Source organism: Giraffa tippelskirchi, chromosome 2, assembly GCF_054371585.1.
Source record: "Giraffa tippelskirchi isolate mGirTip1 chromosome 2, T2T-mGirTip1v1.2.pri, whole genome shotgun sequence".
NCBI lineage: Eukaryota > Metazoa > Chordata > Mammalia > Artiodactyla > Giraffidae > Giraffa > Giraffa tippelskirchi.
This window is the reverse complement of record NC_137276.1, coordinates 173,673,049-173,691,516: the sequence shown is the minus strand read 5'-3', so window position 1 is coordinate 173,691,516 and position 18,468 is coordinate 173,673,049. Positions and strand designations below refer to the sequence as shown.

The 18,468-nt window shown below is 40.1% G+C and overlaps 1 protein-coding gene and 1 long non-coding RNA gene across 9 annotated transcripts in view; one reads left to right on the top strand and one right to left on the bottom strand.

Moving 5' to 3' along the window:
- Positions 1-18,468, bottom strand: part of LSAMP (limbic system associated membrane protein) — a 1,066,465-nt gene that overhangs the window by 417,862 nt on the left and 630,135 nt on the right. The gene's annotated exons all lie outside the window — the stretch shown is intronic.
- LOC145525681 (uncharacterized) lies at positions 155-15,369 on the top strand. Its single transcript, XR_014068363.1, has 4 exons — positions 155-333; positions 7,827-7,950; positions 9,100-9,241; positions 15,036-15,369. It is a non-coding gene; the product is annotated as an uncharacterized LOC145525681 (long non-coding RNA).

Sequence of the window (18,468 nt, the reverse complement as noted above, 5' to 3'; positions counted from 1 at the left end):
TTTCATATTTCCAAACCAGAGGGATATGGTGAAAAGTGCACTTTTCATGGACAGTGGAAAGCTACAAGATAGGAACATTTTCTGTTACTATGGATAGGGTTTTGGCATAAATGGGATCGTAACATTCTATAAACAGAACCTGCCAGCTTAGAATACTCTTTCAGATGGTGCTACGAAATGGAGAAGCCACTAGATACCTTCTGAGGCTCATGTTAAATGAGATGCTGTTCTATCTTGGGTACCTTCCATGGAGAAGAACACAAGAACTAAGAACCAAGGGGCTTCCCAGAGCAGTGTTCATCATAGCATCACTATCGGGCAACATTGTTTAAGGTTGGAGCAGGAATGACTGAGTTTCTGAGGCAGCCTCAAATTTATTTTTCTAAGCTATAAGATTTTATCTGGGCTCAGTGTAGATTCTCAAACTTTGCATAAAAATCAGCTGTAGGACTCGTTAAAATGAAATTCCCATCCTTCACACACAGAGACTGTTTTGATGGCTTTGGGAGAAGAATCAGGAATTTGCATTTTAGTAAGCCAACACCTAGGAGATTCTGAGGAAGTGCTCCAAGATGCACACATTGCGAAACAGTCTGCAAACAGGTTTTAGGAAGTCTGTGAACGCCTGATGTTGAGTGCAATAGTTACTGTGTGAATTTCTACGATAACACATTTTTTGGGGTTCCTAAATGAGTCTGCAGTCCACAGAGGGTTAAGAATCTTGGCCCCCCAGATGATTTCAACACCAGGGATTCAATTCAATCTTTGGATCCCCACCAGCCTCACTGAGTCCCAGGGGCTTAGCTTGAGAAAGGAAACTCATTTCTCTGTGGTCCATTTTCTTGGTTTAGCTGCTCTGGTCTGAATTTGGCTTTCTGTGCTCTGTCCCAACATTCCTGCATGATGTTTCTGCTGTTAGCCAATGACATGTTTCAGGGCTTATCAGGGGCATCTAAGGCCCTGTTTTCTAAACTATGGAAGGTTTTAGAAAGAATGGTAAATGTTAAAAATGCCCAAGCAACAGCTCTAGATCCTATTAAACCACATCCTGATTATTTGGTTTGGGAATCAGATTCATCTCTTCCAATACTAAGTTGTAGATTATAAACTTGATGAGTGATATCCAGGTACTTAATAGCCACAGGCTTTAGCTTTTCAATCTCTAAAACAGAGTCAAAAGTATCTGTTTAAATTTCTGAGTTACCATGAGGAAAAATGAGATAATAGACATAAACAACTTTTTTTTTAATATTCTATTACAGTAAGGTATTTTTTGGCAATGAAAACATTAGCATGGCTTCTGTGACTCAAAGAGTGTTAGATCCATGAAAATGCATGATATTATACTAAATATTAATATAATAATACATCCACTTTAACAGAAATTTCTGATTATTCTTATCTGTCAGAGGTGGCTAGAAAATCACCTTTTTGCTGAGATGGGAACATAGGAGTAACCCTGAGTTGGAAGAAAATGGAGCAAGAAAGATATAGGAGGAAATATCAGACATCTGCTTTTTTAAAAATTTATATTATTGTAGTTGATTTACAATGCTGTGTTAATTTCTTCTGTGATTCAGTTTTGTTGTTGTTGTTCAGTCTCCCAGTCATGTCTGACTCTTTGTGACCCCATGGACTGCAGCACACCAGGCCTCCTTGTCCCTCACTATCTCCCAGAGTTTGCCCAAGTTCAGTTTCATTGCATTGGTGATGCTGTCCAGCCATCTCATCCTCTGATGCCCTCTTCTTCTGCCCTTGATCTTTCCCAATGAGTCGTCTGTTCACATCAGTTGACCAAAATACAGAAGCTTCAGCCTCAGGATCAGTCCTTCCAGTGAATATTCAGGGTTGATTTCCCTTAAGATTGACTGGTTTTATCTCCTTGCTGTCAAAGGGACTTTCAGGAGTCTTCTCCAGCACCACTGTTCAAAGGCATCAATTCTTTGGCATTCTACCTTCTTTACAGTCCAGCTCTCACAACCATACGTGACCACTGGTAGAACCCCAGTTTGCCTTCTCTACTTATTGTCCTATGAGGTTACATCAAATATACCAAATATAAATGCTAAATACAAGAGACACTGACCTATAGAAGAGAGGGGACCCACTGATTCAGTGCGTGAGCAAGACCACTGATTCACTTATACATATATATATATATATATATATATTTTTTTTTTTACCTTTTCATTTTCCTTTCTATTATGGTTTATCACACGTTATTGAATACAGTCCCCTGTATTATAAGTAGGACCTTGTTGTTTATCCATTCTATATATACTAATTTGCATTTACTACCCCCAAACTCCCAGCCCAACCCATCTCTCCCCCGTCTTCCTTCCCCTTTGGCAACTGCAAATCTGTTCTCCATGATGAAACACCTGTTCTAAATCCTAGTAGTCAAACTACTTCTTTTTAATCATCTTTCTTTCTGCCCAGCCATCCTCATCACCTTTTTGCATTCCATTGCTCCCTAAATTTTTCCAGCTTCTCCAGTAAAACTTTTCTTCCTTTACCTTCTCTCTGAGTCTTTTACTTTCCCAATTTTCATCTGTTTCTCTTTGTTTGTCAATATGCTCGGAGGATGACGTTAAATAGAATGAGTTGGAACATATAAAGGCATGTGAAAATATTATCAGTAAGTGACACCTGGAAAGTTGGAAAATTAAAGAAGAAAATTAAGTGAATGAGTTAGCAAACGCAGGCAAAAAGATTTTGTCCGTGACCCACGTCTCCTACAACTTTGATAATGGTTAATGCTATGACATTCTCCCCTGGTTTACAAGGAGTTTTCTTATGAAGTAATTCAGATACTGGAATAGATGATCACTAAGAACCTTTTCAGCTCAGAAAGGCTGGCTGATGAACAAAGCTGTCCAAGCTAGAGGCTAATTGCCAGTCTAATTTCTTTTACCTGTAAATGTAATAGGCTTATATAAGTACCAGAGGTGTTTCCACTACCATTTAATTAGACGACTGCTGTAGTGATACACCAACCACTGCACTGTGACAGAACAACCCCACGGTAGATAATTCATTTCTTGAGCAATTAGAAATGAGGTTTGAAGGTGATGTTAAAATATTTTACTTTTATAATGCTTTAGCATTTTTTTTATAATGCTTTAGCATTTATAAAGCACTTTCATACACATGAACTCACTGAGTCCTCATTAAAATCATGAGTTATATATACAAACTATTTTCACATTTTACAAAATAAGAGTTCTGAGCTTGCAGTCACTTGATTTGTTCTAGGTTGACCAGTAACTGTAAGGCATTCTTCTATCTGCCATGAAAGGTGAAGTGCAGTTTTTTCTCTACAGTTCAGGTAACTGTAGGTTTGAATTCAGACAATCTTTTCCTCAAAGTTCCCATCTATGGAGTTATTTGTCACAAGAGGCATAAAGCTAGAAATCATTAATCGCCTTGGAAAAGCAGGGTATCATTTGTCTTTTAATGTGATGATCTTTTCAGATTTAAATGAAATGTTCCTCACCTGAAAGACTTGATGAACCTTGTAAAAAGATTTTTTATATTTATGAAAAGAAGGCTTCCTACAAGGCAGACATTGTGCTAGATAAAGGTTATCCTGTTTTGAAACAATATACTTCATCTGGGGACTGGAACTAGCTCAATCTCATGTTAAAAGCAGAACCTGGAGAAGACTTCAAAGCCTGGCCACCAGAATGTAGGAAAATATACCTAAATCTTTTCACTCTTCAGTCCACATCATCCAACCATTATGCTCAAAGGAAGAATACAAAACCATGAAAGCAAAATGTTATAAAAATCTTGCTAAAACAACAAAATAATAACGGTAATACTCTTTAAGGATTGGATTACATGCCATACTATCACCAGCTACGTAATATTCTCTTTCCTGACCCCAGTTCAGAACTACATCCACTCCTTTAGTGATGCACAGCAAATTTCAGACAGAAAGCTGAGAGACTTTTGTAGCTGCATTGAGGTTGCAATTGGAACTGGCCCTTCCTAAAGCTTACCAACTAAAGCAAACCCCCTCCCACTAGAAAGAAAGAAGTTAGCATGAAGAAACGCTCACACGAGGAAGAAGTCGAGGAAATGAGACAGATGGGGAATGAGAAGTGCTGATAGCCTAACCTTTAGGAAATGAATACAAGATCTTGATGACTAAGTCAGGGTATATCAAGCTGAAAATGGCCAGATTCACATGGCCACCACATGAGACTGAGAGAGAAATGCAGAGAGCAGTCCAGGAACAATTGCGAAGACAAGTAGAGAAAAGCTGTTTCCTTTTTCAATTCTGTGGACCTGAAGCACCACACTCTCAAGGAATCAAACTGTAGCACTGGTGTGGGATAGCCTTAAGTGACCCCCTCCTAACCATCCTTCCACCGTTTGTTGCCTTATGCTCAACAAATCATTGCTTAAGATTCAGATTCGGTACAATATAAAAAGGAGCTTATAAATAATATTAGACACAATGTTCTTGGCATTCAAGTGGATTAGGGGGAATATACACCTCTCTGCAGTTTCTTGGCTCTGTTACTCTGTTAAATTAATTAAACAAGGAGGCCATTAGACTGAGGTGGCTCTAATGCCAAGCTGTTCGAGTTTGGTTTGGTGACAAATCAAAATCTAAGGCTATAAATACCTCAAGGTTAGGAGACTGAAACCTAAGGACACCGAACTGATCACAAGCAGCACCAGGTTTCAAGCTATAGCCAATCAATAATTTCCTTACTTTGCATCTGTCTTTTCTCTATGTAAGTTTTTCCCTAGCTCAAATAAATTCTTAAAATTTTTAAATGCCTCAGTTATCTGTTAATAGCTCTATGAGTCATTCCTCATTCTTCCTCTTCTCTTCTGAGTCGTTGTGTAGTGACTGGTTCAGGCTGTGTTTCCCAGGCTCCCGTGTCAGCTAATTCATTCATTCAGTGAGAAGCACTGGCAGAAAATGAGAGACCAGGGGCATGGGAGAGGCCGGGTGTCTCTCCACTCTTGTCTCTGCATTGGTCCCCATCTTCGACTGCGACTACATCTCCTATGGAGATCAATCCCTTGGTCCTGGTAACGCCAGTTCTTCCCACTGACTTCAGCTGGTGCTCATCTCTGGGTGCCTCAGTGCCCTCTGCTTAGCTTCTTACAGTTCTGTAACTTGTGTAACAAATTCGAGGGATTTAATTTCCTTTATCTAAATGCTTTGAGGGATTTATATTTCCTTGGTTGTGCCTTCACTGATTCAACCGTCTTTCTTTTTAGATTTTCTAGTATTAAAATATGTTTTACTATTTCTGGTTAAATTATTCTGTCACATTAGTATTAGTTAGTTGAACACAAATATAATTAAATAGCCAATATATACAATCTAACCATCACTGTAAACAAATTTTGCTACTAATAAGTGGTAGTGGTGGTTTAGTTGCTAAGTTGTACCTGACTCTTGCAACCCCATGGACTGTAGTCTGCCAAGCTCCTCTGTCCATGGGATTTCCCAGGCAAGAATACTGGAGTGGGTTGCCATTTCTTTCTCCAGGGGATCTTCCTGACCCAGGCATTGAGCCCACGTCCTCTGCACTATAGGCAGCTTCCTAATTTGCAGGTGGATTCTTTACCACTGAGTCACCAGGACATCTAATAAGTACTCGAGGAAAAAAGTTCCATCCATAGCGGTAGTGGTGTTAGGCTTCATCTTATCATAGTGACTAGAACAATTGCTGGCTCTAGTAAGTCCTCTGTAAATATTTGATTATGACCTTGTCTTATGCATCTTATCCACAGAACCTAATACGGTGTCCAGCTATCAAGAAGTATTTGTTGACATGAACTGAATTGACAATAATTCTACTAAACCTATTTATTTCATGCATATTTACCAATGGGCAGGTGGAAATATTTGAGTACTGTTTCAAGTGGCTCATAATTAGTAAGAGCATTGGTTTTATTTTTTCCCCAATATACTACCTAAGCCATCATGTTCATTTTCAGGGATTTTTATTTCAGCTATTGTTGCCAGGATAAAATTTCAATTTTCTATGATAATTATATCGGGTTGCAAAGAGAATTTAGGAACAAAAAATAGAAGATTTCCCTTTTTAGCAATCTGACTTATGAAGTCAAAATACAAAGCCAGTGCATGCCTCAAGTAAAATTTAAAGAGGGTTAAGTGTGTCTTTTTTCTCTTTTTTTCATCCCTTCTTCCCAGTTGTCTTCTCCTTTAGATCTCTCTCTCTCTCCAGGCATTCCCCTGCAGTCAAGATCTCACCTTCTTCTTGGGCTCATATACCCATTCTGGCCACATCCCTTCTATCTTTGACTAATTCCCCAAAGCCTTCCATTGCCTGAGTTTTTCATTGTCATCATCTCTCATTCTATTACTCACTTCACCTGGGGGCAAGCTGTCAGCACCTCCTAAAAGGCCCATTCAATTAAAAAGGGACAAGGCCATCCAAAACCTGTTTCAAATAATTAGTGCTTTTAAGCAGCAGTCTCTGATAAAACTATCCCCCCTGGCCCCATCATACACACACACACACACACACACACACACACACACAACTGATTTCATCACCCACTCCTGAAGCTACCCTTGTCTCTGTTTGCCTTTCCCATCCTGAAAAGACCAGGAGAGATGCAAATGGACTGCATGAATGCAGACTCTAGGCATAGAATTTATAACTTTGTCTTTGTCACTCCTTCCAAATGTCTCACCTCCAATATTCACATAGAGCCAGCTGCTTCAAGTTGCAGACAACATCATTTTTTTTTAACTACAGTGCCAAGCAATCATGGTTTACAAACTAGTATGAAGTATACAAACTCACCTTACTCAGCTAGATCGGCTAAGTTACAACCCTCCAGACTCAGCGTATTAAGTTAAAGATTGCTTAAAGCTCTGTGCCAACTCTTCAAAGCCTTCCCTATTTCCCTTTCTAGGCAGGGCAGCAGATTTCTGTAACCAAATCATTTGGATTGTTCTCTTCTCAGTACAAACTTAATTTCTCTCTACCAATATTAAACCGTCTACTTTATTTTTAATGAGAATCTCTGGTTCTTCAGAACATAAGGAAACTGAGAGCTAGGGGAAATATAGTTTCATTCTACAGATGGGCATACGGGCATATCTTGAGTACTAGTATAAGCTTGCGGAGAAGGAAATGGCAACCCACTCCAGTGCTCTTGCTTGGAAACTCCCATGGACGGAGGAGCCTGGTAGGCTGCAGTCCACGGGGTCGCTAAGGGTTGGACATGACTGAGCGACTTCATTTTCACTTTTCACTTTCATGCACTAGAGAAAGAAATGGCAACCAACTTCAGTGTTCTTGCCTGGAGAATCCCGGGGACGGGGGAGCCTGGTGGGCTACCGTCTATGGGGTCGCACAGAGTCGGACATGACTGAAGCGACTTAGCAGCAGCAGCAGCAGCAGCAGTATAAGCTTGTGTGTGTGCTAAGTTGCTTCAGTCATATCTAACTCTATGCAATCCCATGGACTGTAAACTGCCAGGCTCCACTCTAGGCAACAATTCCGGAGTGGGTTGCTATTCCCTTCTCCAGGGGATCTTCCTGACCCAGGGATCAAACCAGCATCTCTTACCTCTCTTGCATTGGCAGGTGGGTTCTTTACTACTAGAGGCACCTGGGTAGCCCAAGTACAAGACCCAGAACTTTTTCTCAAGTAGATACAGTCTAGTGGGCAGACATAGGCTTGGCCAGCTTTATTATAAGATGATGCATGCTCTTGTTTTAATACATATATAGATGGATAAATAGATAGAAGTATAGCTATATTTTTGTATCTATTTACTCATCTCTAACTGCTTAGGAAGTAATTAATTCTTCCTAGAAAATTACAGGAAGATGGCATTGAAACTAGGACATGAAGAATAAATTAAATTTCACCATCAGAAAAAGGAGGAGGGACACTGTGAAAAATGGCATGGAGATACAGACAAAAATGACTTATGCAGGTGAGCAGAAGCCATCTGGTATGGGTGCAAGACAGAAATGAAAGAATGAGAAAAGATGATGCTGAAAAGGTAAGAGTGGGGAATAAAATGTTTAAAAAATGCATAGACTTCCTTTGTAAGCATTTTCATGAGACTAAATTCAGGGAGATAAGATGAGAAATTGTCACTATTCATAATGAGATTTGATGACAATCGTGGCTATGGGCTAAAAAGAAAAAAAAAAAAAGATATGATATTTCTCAAATGTTAGGGACCAATGTGTTGCGCAGTTTAAAGCAGAGGAATGAGATTCTCAAAATGCCTCCACAGTTTGAAGTTTTAGTGGCTCACTGAAGGAATATTATCAAGTTGGACTGGGTACTCTGGACAAAAGGAAGCTATATGGGCAGGGGTAATGTTCAGATGTGCTATTTAGAGAAGGAAATTTAGAAAAGTTTCCACCAAGATGTTCGAAATCCGGGTGAGAATTTCTATTAGAAAGTCAAGGCTTACTAGAAATTACTGTTGAGATGTATGCTAGTGAGTCATCCATGCTTTTCCAGGGTTAAAGCCATAGGAAGTCTGGAGCTGAGTGGGAAGAGGGCTGAGCAGGGAATCTTAGGGAACATTTACTTTTATGAGATACATGGTTAACTCGTTCTTTAAAACTTCAAACTCAACTCAATTGCCACTTCTTTCAAAATGCCTTCCTTGATGCTTAATCCCACAGGTTTTATGTCCTTTCTCTCTGCCTCCAATCACACCCCATTTGCACTACCATGACACTGAACTTGCTATATTATGTTAATTCATTTGCATTTATTGTATCCCCATAGACATAAAGCCGGGACTGTGTCTTCATAATGTAGTCTCAGAACATACCCCAATTCTCAGCATAGGGTAGAAATGTTATGCATGTCTACCAGAATAAATGAATAAAGAAATCACTGAATGAACAAACAGAATGAAGAACAGTGAGAAAGAGAATTAACAGAAAGATGAGTTTCAGGCAAGTCAAAGTTTCAAGAAGGCTAATAGGGTTCAATGCTATAGAACAATCAAGGAGAGTGAGATCAGGAGAAGAACTTGATCTACCTAGGCCAGTAATATTCTGGATATTTGGATTTTGGATACCTAATAATATATTGGATGTTTGTTTTCTTTTTTAAGAAAATTATTTCAGGGAGCAAGGATCAGAATTCCATTTTTTGAGGGATGTATGGAAGGGAGGAATTGGTTCCAGCAACCATTGACTCTTCTCAGAGAAATTTGGAGAATTAAGGGAAAGTGAGAGTACCTACAGATGTTGATGGTAAGTGACAGGGATTATACTTTTAGAAGGAGGAATCTTGGGAAAAGATAAAGATTTCCATGTGAGGGAAACTGAAAAGTTGTGTATAAGGAACCAGAAGTGAGGGATATGGTAACAGAATAATGAAGAATGATGAGAAAGACACCTTTTATTTATACTGTTGTTCACAATCTCACTTTCTGTCTGTCTCTGTCTCTCTCTCTCTCTCACACACACAAACAGCTAAAGGTACAGTAGGTATTTTCTAACCACTTATTGCTCAATGAATGAGAGGCTTAACACTTATTAAATGCCAGGTATTTATTATGACAGTGAGTATCATTTCTCCTGATACTCTGACATTTTGAGAAGCCTCAACCATGCTGCTGGGAGAAGGGAAATATTCACAGTTGTGTTCAGGGACTTCAGTAAAGGATATAATAAAAACTATCTCTGGGAAGCTGTAAGAGGGGTTTTTTCAGTCATGTGCTCAAGCTGAGCACAGCATCATCTGGGTATTGTTCCCCTAAGTACAGAAATGTGGAATGTGCTATCCCCAATTAAGAGTCTGATGCATCATATCTGGTTTCCTAATGACAGTGGATTTTTCTGAGGAAAATGATTGTGACATTCTCATCTATTGCACACTGTGGTTTATTGAAGACAAAGTCCACATTTCTGGCCTTGTTTCTCTGTAGCTGCAGGACAACCAGCCCATGACCCCAAACAGAGGACAGAACCCCACTGGCTTCAAGTGTTATTTGTCATGAAATCATTCAGTCCCCTTTAAAATCTGCCAGAACATTTTATTCCATGGCCTTCTGAAGCAAATTCAACAGGTTAACTCTATATCTTGTGAAAAGTGTTCATCTGTTCTAAATTTACCACCTGCTAATGCTGTGGAGTGACCCTTTGTTCTACTGTGAAGCAACTGAAGAAAAGAAAGTCAGCAGCACAGCTCAGGTGAAGAATAGTGCTGCTATGTTTTCCCTTGTCTTGTTCCTCTTCTATTTGTAGGTAAATAAGCATCCAAGCTCCTGTCTATAAAATTCAGTCCAAGCTCCCACCACCCTGTCAAACTCTTCAGGGGAAACATTATTGCCTTAATTGCTTAAACCCAATTTGCATAATATGGAGTTCTGACAGCCACAAAACAGGGATGCAAAAAGGAGATTAACAAATGAGGTGCACGCTCAGCCAAGCCTGTGCAGTTTGGAATCGAGAGCAGAGAAGAATTCATCGGATGGGTGGGTTGCCTGTTTCATCTACTCCCTGGCCCTCCCCCCTGCACCTCCTTCTCTCCATCCCACCTTTGGGTTTGTTTGTTTTTCATTTGCGTGCATTGGCTCCTAGCTTGTGCCTAGACTGTTAATAGACGTTCCCAGCAGAGCCTCCTCAAGCCCTGGTAAAGCTCAGGCAGCCCTAGCCAGTGCAGTTTTAAAAGCAGGCTGGCCTCTTTACAGCAAGCTCATCCAAACAATCAAAATATTAACACTTCCTGGGAGGTCAGGGACTGTGTCTTTCCTCATTTTTTGTGTGTTAGTGTCCTTTCAGATGACTAAATTGCTTTCTCTTTGGAAGAGTAATGGATGGTCAACTCCTCTCTGTGGTTCCCATCAGGACGCTCCTCTGCATGCCCCCTTCCCCAGGGCAGAAGTCTGTCTGTGCCAATCTCTTCTCGGTGCACTTCGGGGGCTTCCTGTTGTCTACAGGATAACAGACCCTTAAAATGGCTTCCAATCTAGATCCAGTCACTCCCCATTACTTTTGAAAAAGAAAAATGTTCCATCAACTAAGGCATATGCCCAGGAGATATAGCAATCGAATACTGCTTTATTGCAACTCATCTAACCAGCTGGAACTGCTAACGCACCGTGAACACTGAGACTCCTTTCCCCCAATCTCCAGAGCTTTATCAGACCAAACTGAAGACTCATTCCTGACCAATGAGAAGTAGAACTTATTTTAATCAAATGTGTAGACACCAATGGACTCATTCCAGGGTCCTAGATTTTCATTCTCAATTAGCATCACCCTGTCTCTTTGTATGCTCAGTGGTTCAGTTGTGTCTGGCTCTTTGAGACCCGACCCCATGAACTGTAGCCCACCAGGCTCCTCTATCCATGGGATTCTCTAGACAAGAATACTGGAGTGGGTTGCCATTTCCTTCTCCAGAGGATCTTCCCAATGCAGGAATCAAACCCAGGTCTCTTGCACTGCAGGCAGATTCTTTACCTTCTGAGCCACCAAGGAAGTTCCCTCAATTAGCCTAAACACCATGAATTCTCATCTTCCATTATTTATAAACACTTTATATTTCCCTTCAGTGAACTTCTCAGTGACTCTCTTCACTGGGGTTGGCTAGCAAATCAAACTCACCTCCTTCCCTGGGGCCTTTGACTATTCCCTGTTTCAGAGGGTAAAGAATCTGCCTTCAATTCGGAAGCCCCAGGTTCTATCCCTGGGTCAAGAAGATCCTCTGGAGAAGGGAATGGCAACCCACTTCAGTATTCTTGCCTTGAGAATTCCATGGACAGAGGAGTCTGGCAGGCTATAGTCCATGGGGTTGTAAAGAGTTGGACACAACTGAGTGACTAACACTTTCAACACTAGTATGTGGAATTCTGTGTTGGTCCTGGCTTCCATCTCTATATTATTGTACATATCACTTCAGCCAAGACTACCCTGGTACCACCCATCCACGTTCTTTTCTTAATCCATTTTACCCATACTGAATACTAGTTCCAATGACTCCTGCTCCAGGATAGCCTTTCTTAGGCCCAAATAAACTCCCTAATGTGCTGCTACATTGGCTTCCTACCCTGGAAGTCCTCATCATTTTGCAAGTTAAGTATCCAAGCCCCAATCACTGTATGCAAACATCACTAAGGTTACCTGAGGAGAAATATAGCAATGTGTTTTTTGATAAAGGACAGAAATAGTATGGACCTAACAGAAGCAGAAGATATTAAGAAGAGGTGGCAAGATTACACAGAAGAACTGTACAAAAAAGATCTTCACGACCAAGATAATCACCGTGGTGTGATCACTCCCCTAGAGCCAGACATCCTGGAATGTGAAGTCAAGTGGCCCTTAGGAAGCATCACTACGAACAAAGCTAGTGGAGGTGATGGAATTCCAGTTGAGCTATTTCAATCCTCAAAGGTGATGCTGTGAAAGTGCTGCACTCGATATGCCAGCAAATCTGGAAAACTCAGCAGTGGCCACAGGACTGGAAAAGGTCAGTTTTCGTTCCAATCCCAAAGAAAGGCAATGCCAAAGAATGCTCAAACTACTGCACAATTGCACTCATCTCACATGCTAGTAAAGTAATGCTCAAAATTCTCCAAGCCAGGCTTCAGCAATACGTGAACCGTGAACTTCCAGATGTTCAAGCTGGTTTTAGAAAAGGCAGAGGAACCAGAGATCAAATTGCTGATATCCGCTGGATCATCGAAAAAGCAAGAGAGTTCCAGAAAAACATCTATTTCTGCCTTATTGACTATGCCAAAGCCTTTGACTGTGTGGATCACAATAAACTGTGGAAAATTATGAAAGAGATGGGAATACCAGGCCATCTGACCTGTCTCTTGAGAAACCTGTATGCAGGTCAGGAAGCAACAGTTAGAACTGGACATGGAACAACAGACTGGTTCCAAATAGGAAAAGGAGTATGTCAAGGCTGTATATTGTCACCCTGCTTATTTAACTTCTATGCAGAGTACATCATGAGAAATGCTGGGCTGGAAGAAACACAAGCTGGAATCAAGATTGCCGGGAGAAATATCAAGAACCTCAGCTATGCGGATGACACCACCCTTATGGCAGAAAGTGAAGAAGAACTAAAGAGCCTCTTGATGAAAGTGAAAGAGGAGAGTGAAAAAGTTGGCTTAAAGCTCAACATTCAGAAAACTAAGATCATGGCGTCTGGTCCCATCACTTCATGGGAAATAGATGGGGAAACAGTGGAAACAGTGTCAGACTTTATTTTTTTGGGGCTCCAAAATCACTGCTGATGGTGATTGCAGCCATGAAATTAAAAGACGCTTACTCCTTGGAAGGAAGGTTATGGCCAACTTAGATAGCATATTTAAAAGCAGAGACATTACTTTGCCAACAAAAGTCCGTCTAGTCAAGGCTATGGTTTTTCCAGTGGTCATGTATGGATGTGAGAGTTGGACGGTGAAGACAGCTGAGCGCCGCAGAATTGATGCTTTTGGTGTTGGAGAAGACTCTTGAGAGTCCCTTGGACTACAAGGAGATCCAATCAATCCATCCTAAAAGAGATCAATCCTGGGTGTTCATTGGAAGGACTGATGTTGAAGCTGAAACTCCAATACTTTGGCCACCTCATGCGAAGGGTTGACTCATTGGAAAAGACCCTAATGCTGGGTAGGATTTGGGGCAGGAGGAGAAGGGGATGACAGAGGATGAGATGGTTGGATGGCATCACCGACTCGATGGACATGGGTTTGGGTAGACTTCGGGAGTTGGTGATGGACAGAGAGGCCTGGCGTGCTGCAATTCATGGGGTTGCAGAGTCGGACACGACTGAGTGACTGCACTGAACTGAAACTGAATACAAACACAATTGATTTTTGTATATTGATTTTGGTATTCAACCATTTTTCTATTTTATAGTTCTCATAGTGTATAAATCCTCTTATTTTATGTAGACAATCATATTTTCTTCAAATAATAAAAGCTTTATTTCTCTTTCCAGTCTTCATGCCTTTTATTCTCTTTTTTGCCTTACTGTACAAATTATGAAGCTTTTAATGTGAAATTGGGTTATGAGGAATCTTCGTCTCATTACTGGCTTTCAAGGCAATACTTCACCATTATATAGTTTCCTATATTTTTAATGATTTCCTTTATGAGGTTAAAAAGTTCCTTTTAATTCTAATTTACAAAATGTATTATGAATGTATATAAACTCTATCAATTTTTTCTCAATTATTTTTATATAAATGCCTCTTTAAATTCTACTCTTTTTAGAAGCATGTATACTTTTATTTGTTTTTCCCCATACATATAGTTTTCCATTTTTTTTTTCATACATGTGGGATTATTTAAGCCAGTAAGCTTCAAACTGAGCTGTCTTTTGCATCTACTGTGGCTTCAGTGTGTGTATATGTTCTAATGTGTTTCAGGGGAGGGGACTTTAATTTTGGAGAACTAACAAGAGTTTAGTTGGAGTCCAAAGGAAAGCAAATGGGATCAATGAACTGATATTTAGTTCTTAGTCTAGAGTCTCCAACTGAACAGAAGATCTGGGGATTTTACTTTTGACTACTCACTTAACAGGAAATTGTTTAGAAATAAATACTATGTATCTAGCTTTAGTGTCCCATGATTTATGTGATGATGTTGATGGTGATCATTATCATTTGTAAACATAAATGCATAGTTTACATCAGTAGTACAGAAAACTTCTAATAGTGAATGACAGAATGAAAAGTCTAAGACGGATGATCAAAAAGCAATAATCAAGATTATATTAAGCTAGACTGATTTTAAACTCTGCCAACTCTGAAGCCAAGGGCTCTTAGGGTATTTAAAATAAATACCGAGAATCCAAAAAGAGGATAATGTGGGCTGATTCATTATTCACAGATTAAATATGGTAGTGGGCAGTGATGTGCTGATTTTATGTGTATGTGACTGAGTTCTTATTACATGTTCCAGATTTGAGTCCTGGATTTACAAGAACTAGTCACTTTAGAAACAATGACAAGTAATTTGGGGTCTGAATTTATCTTGAAGAAGAGGTCCATATCACTCTTCGTTTAATGAGGATTCTCCCATCTATCAGCCCTTATTTTCAGACATAAAATGTGCAGATAAGGGGAGAGAGACCACAGCAGGAGACCTTGGCGTTACAGTTTGGTGTTAAAGTTTGTGTCAGTATTCTGATTGTGCTTCCTCACATGTAATAGAAGACAGAAGTCAAGTTACAATTGGATTCTGTGATCAAGACTATGAAAAGAATGCCAAAGAAGCCGACTTTTACCCAATCCAGTGACACAGGATTTTATTGCTTGGCACAGTTTGTTGAGCAGCCATGAGGCAATTCACAGTCTAGTACTTCTGAGAAATAATGAACCGTGTGTGCTGTGATATCAAATAAATGGAAGTTGGAATTGAAAGAATGCTTATGATCAGTCAATCGGAAAGATGCACAAAGTTCAGTTTTAGGTGCAAAATGATTCAGGAGTGATCACAAAGTTACCTTTGAGCAAATTTTCAAGATGTGAAAGATGAAGGTTTTCTTTCCATTTATGGTAATACCATAATAGTTCCTGATAAACATCAGAACAGAAGGAAAAGCCAATTTTAAACAGCATAGAGAAGGAAGTAATTGAGAAACTAATCCATCCAGACTGACAGTTTTTTAAGCATATTCACTATGCAATTTCACTTTTACCATTTACCCTATTAAGGCAGAGATTTAATTTAGAGAATTTTGTTTAGAGACAAAATAAAACTTCAAAGAATCTACAGAAGTAAAATTAACTTCAAAGGCACCCTTCTGAGTTGATTAGATACAACAAATGTTTACTTAAGCATTTAATAACCATCTAACTAATGTTTAAAGCTTATAAAAATCATGGAAACAGACTTTGGAGTTGCAAGGTTATGTCAGTGCTAGTTCCATGTAGCACTCATCCCTTTTCATCAGTTGGATGGGTGCGACCGTGGGCAGATATGCTGGGGAGCAGTACTTTGCAGAGAACCTGACTAATTTGTTCCTTTAAGCACCAAATATTGTTGCTTTCCTGTGCAAACAATGAACCTGTATGAAAATGTAAAGATTTTAAGTCTCATCAGTAAGCCAGGAATACTATGAGAATTGTCCGTGTATCACTTCGCAATTTGTACATTTTAAACCATGTACCTTGGGGTACATGGTTTAAACCATGCCACCCTGGGGCTTCCCAGGTGGCACAGCAGTAAAGAAGCCGCTGGCCAATATAGGAGACGTGGGTTCGATCTCTGGGTAGGGAAGATCCCCTGGAGGAGGAAATGACAATCCACTCCAGAATTCTTGCTTGGAGAATCCCATGGATAGAGGAGGCTGGTGGGCTACAGTCCATGGGGTTGCAAAGAGTCAGACATGACTGAGCACACACAAACACACAAGCTATATTCGCAGATTCTGAAGGTTCACTGTCTTTTGCCAATTCTCTTTTTAGAGGAACTATGGGACATTAATTTTAAAGTACAGAACCTTCATGCTGAAGAAAGGCAATTAAAATTACTGATAGATCTAAGGCTATAAATTTTAAACATGAACTTATTACTAAACTCTTAATAGAATCAACGACAAATTATTATTCTGAACAGCCAAATGTACTGTTATAAAAAAGGTAAAAAATAAAGCAACAAACCCTCAAGTAAATAATTCTGAGGGGTTGTTGTTCTTGTTGTTCAGTCGCTCAGTCATGTCAGATTCTTTGTGACCCCATGAACTACAGCACACCAGGCTTTCCTGTCCTTCACTGTCTCCTGGGGTTTGCTCAAACTCATGTCCATTGAGTCAGTGATGACATCCAACCATCTCATCCTCTGTCCCCTCCTTCTCTTCTTGCCCTCAAACTTTCCCAGCACCAGGGTCTTTTCCAGTTCTGAGGGGTGGCCCTCATCAGTTGTGGGATGTTCTCCAAGATCTATTCTCTTTTTCATTTGCAATGGCATATAAGCTGGTCCCTGGCCACTCAAGGAAGTCTCTGTTCCCTAGTCTTCCTGACAGTCAGTGTAACCATGAGACTAAATTCTGGTTAAGGCAATGTGAGTGAAGGTGATACATGCCACTTCCAAGTTTGCACTTTGAATTATTGAGCATGCACTACTTTGCACCTTGCCAAGAGCCTACTGCTGCAAGAAGGAGAGAAAAGGAAATGTTTCCTGGGCCAGAGACAGAAGCCATTTATTAAACATGCAAAACCACCCTCATCAAGATTGCCTGCTTCTGAGCTGTTACCTGAGAGAGGAATGACCTTCTTTTACATTTCTGCCACTGTCTTTTATTTGTTTGCTTGTTGATCTTTTTTCCTAGTACATTTGCTACAGACTCTTAGCCTAAACCCTAACTAATTCAACTACCAACTAACCAGAGAGGTGAGTTTAATTAGAGGGCACTTTGAGCTGACTTTGAGGGAGATATAGGTGTGGGTTGTCCAAGAGTTAGTATGGATGTACAATGATACATCAGTCAGGAGAAATCATGGTAGGTGGGGACAACTGAGTGGATTAAAGCAAAAATAATTCACTATGAAAGTGATAAATAGCAACTGAGATCTCCTTCAGTTGGTAAAAGGATAATTAACTGGAATACATCTAGAGAATGGAATATCATTTGACACTAATGGGAAATGAGCTATGAAGTCATGAAAAGACATGGGATAATCTTAAATGCATATTACTAAGTGAAAGAAGCCAATGTGAAAAGGCTATATACTATATGAATCTAACTATATAACAATCTGGAAAAATGAGAAGCCTCCAACATTACAGAGATGGGGAGAAGATCAAGGATACCAGGGCTGGTGTAGGAGAATGGATAAGAAGATTATAGAGGAAAGTTAAGGTACCCTTATGGCAGAAAGCAAAGAAGAACTGAGGAGCCTCTTGATGAAGGTGAAAGAGAAGAGTGATAAAGTTGGCTTAAAACTCAACATTCAGAAAACTAAGATCTGGTCCCATCACTTCATGGCAAATAGATGCGGAAACAGTGGAAATAGTGGCAGACTTTATTTTCTTGGGCTCCAAAATAACTGCAGATGGTGACTGCAGCCATGAAATTAAAAAACACTTGCTCCTTGGAAGAAAAGTTATGACCAACCTAGACAGCATATTAAAAAGCAGAGACATTACTTTGCCAACAAAGGTCCATTTAGTCAAAGCTATGGTTTTTCCAGTAGTCATGTATGGATGCGAGAAAATGAAAGTGAAGTCACTCAGTCGTGTCCGACTCTTTGCGACCACATGGACTCTAGCCTACCAGGCTTATCCATCCATGGGATTTTCCAGGCAAGAATACTGGAGTGGGTTGCCATTTCCTTCTCCAGGAGATCTTCCCAATCCAAGGATTGAACCCAGGTCTCCTGCATTGTAGGCAGACATTTTACCATCTGAGCCACCAGGGAAGTGGATGTGAGAGTTGGACTATATAGAAAGCTGAGCACCGAAGAATTGATGCTTTTGAACTGTGGTATCGGAGAAGGCAATGGCACCCCATTCCAGTA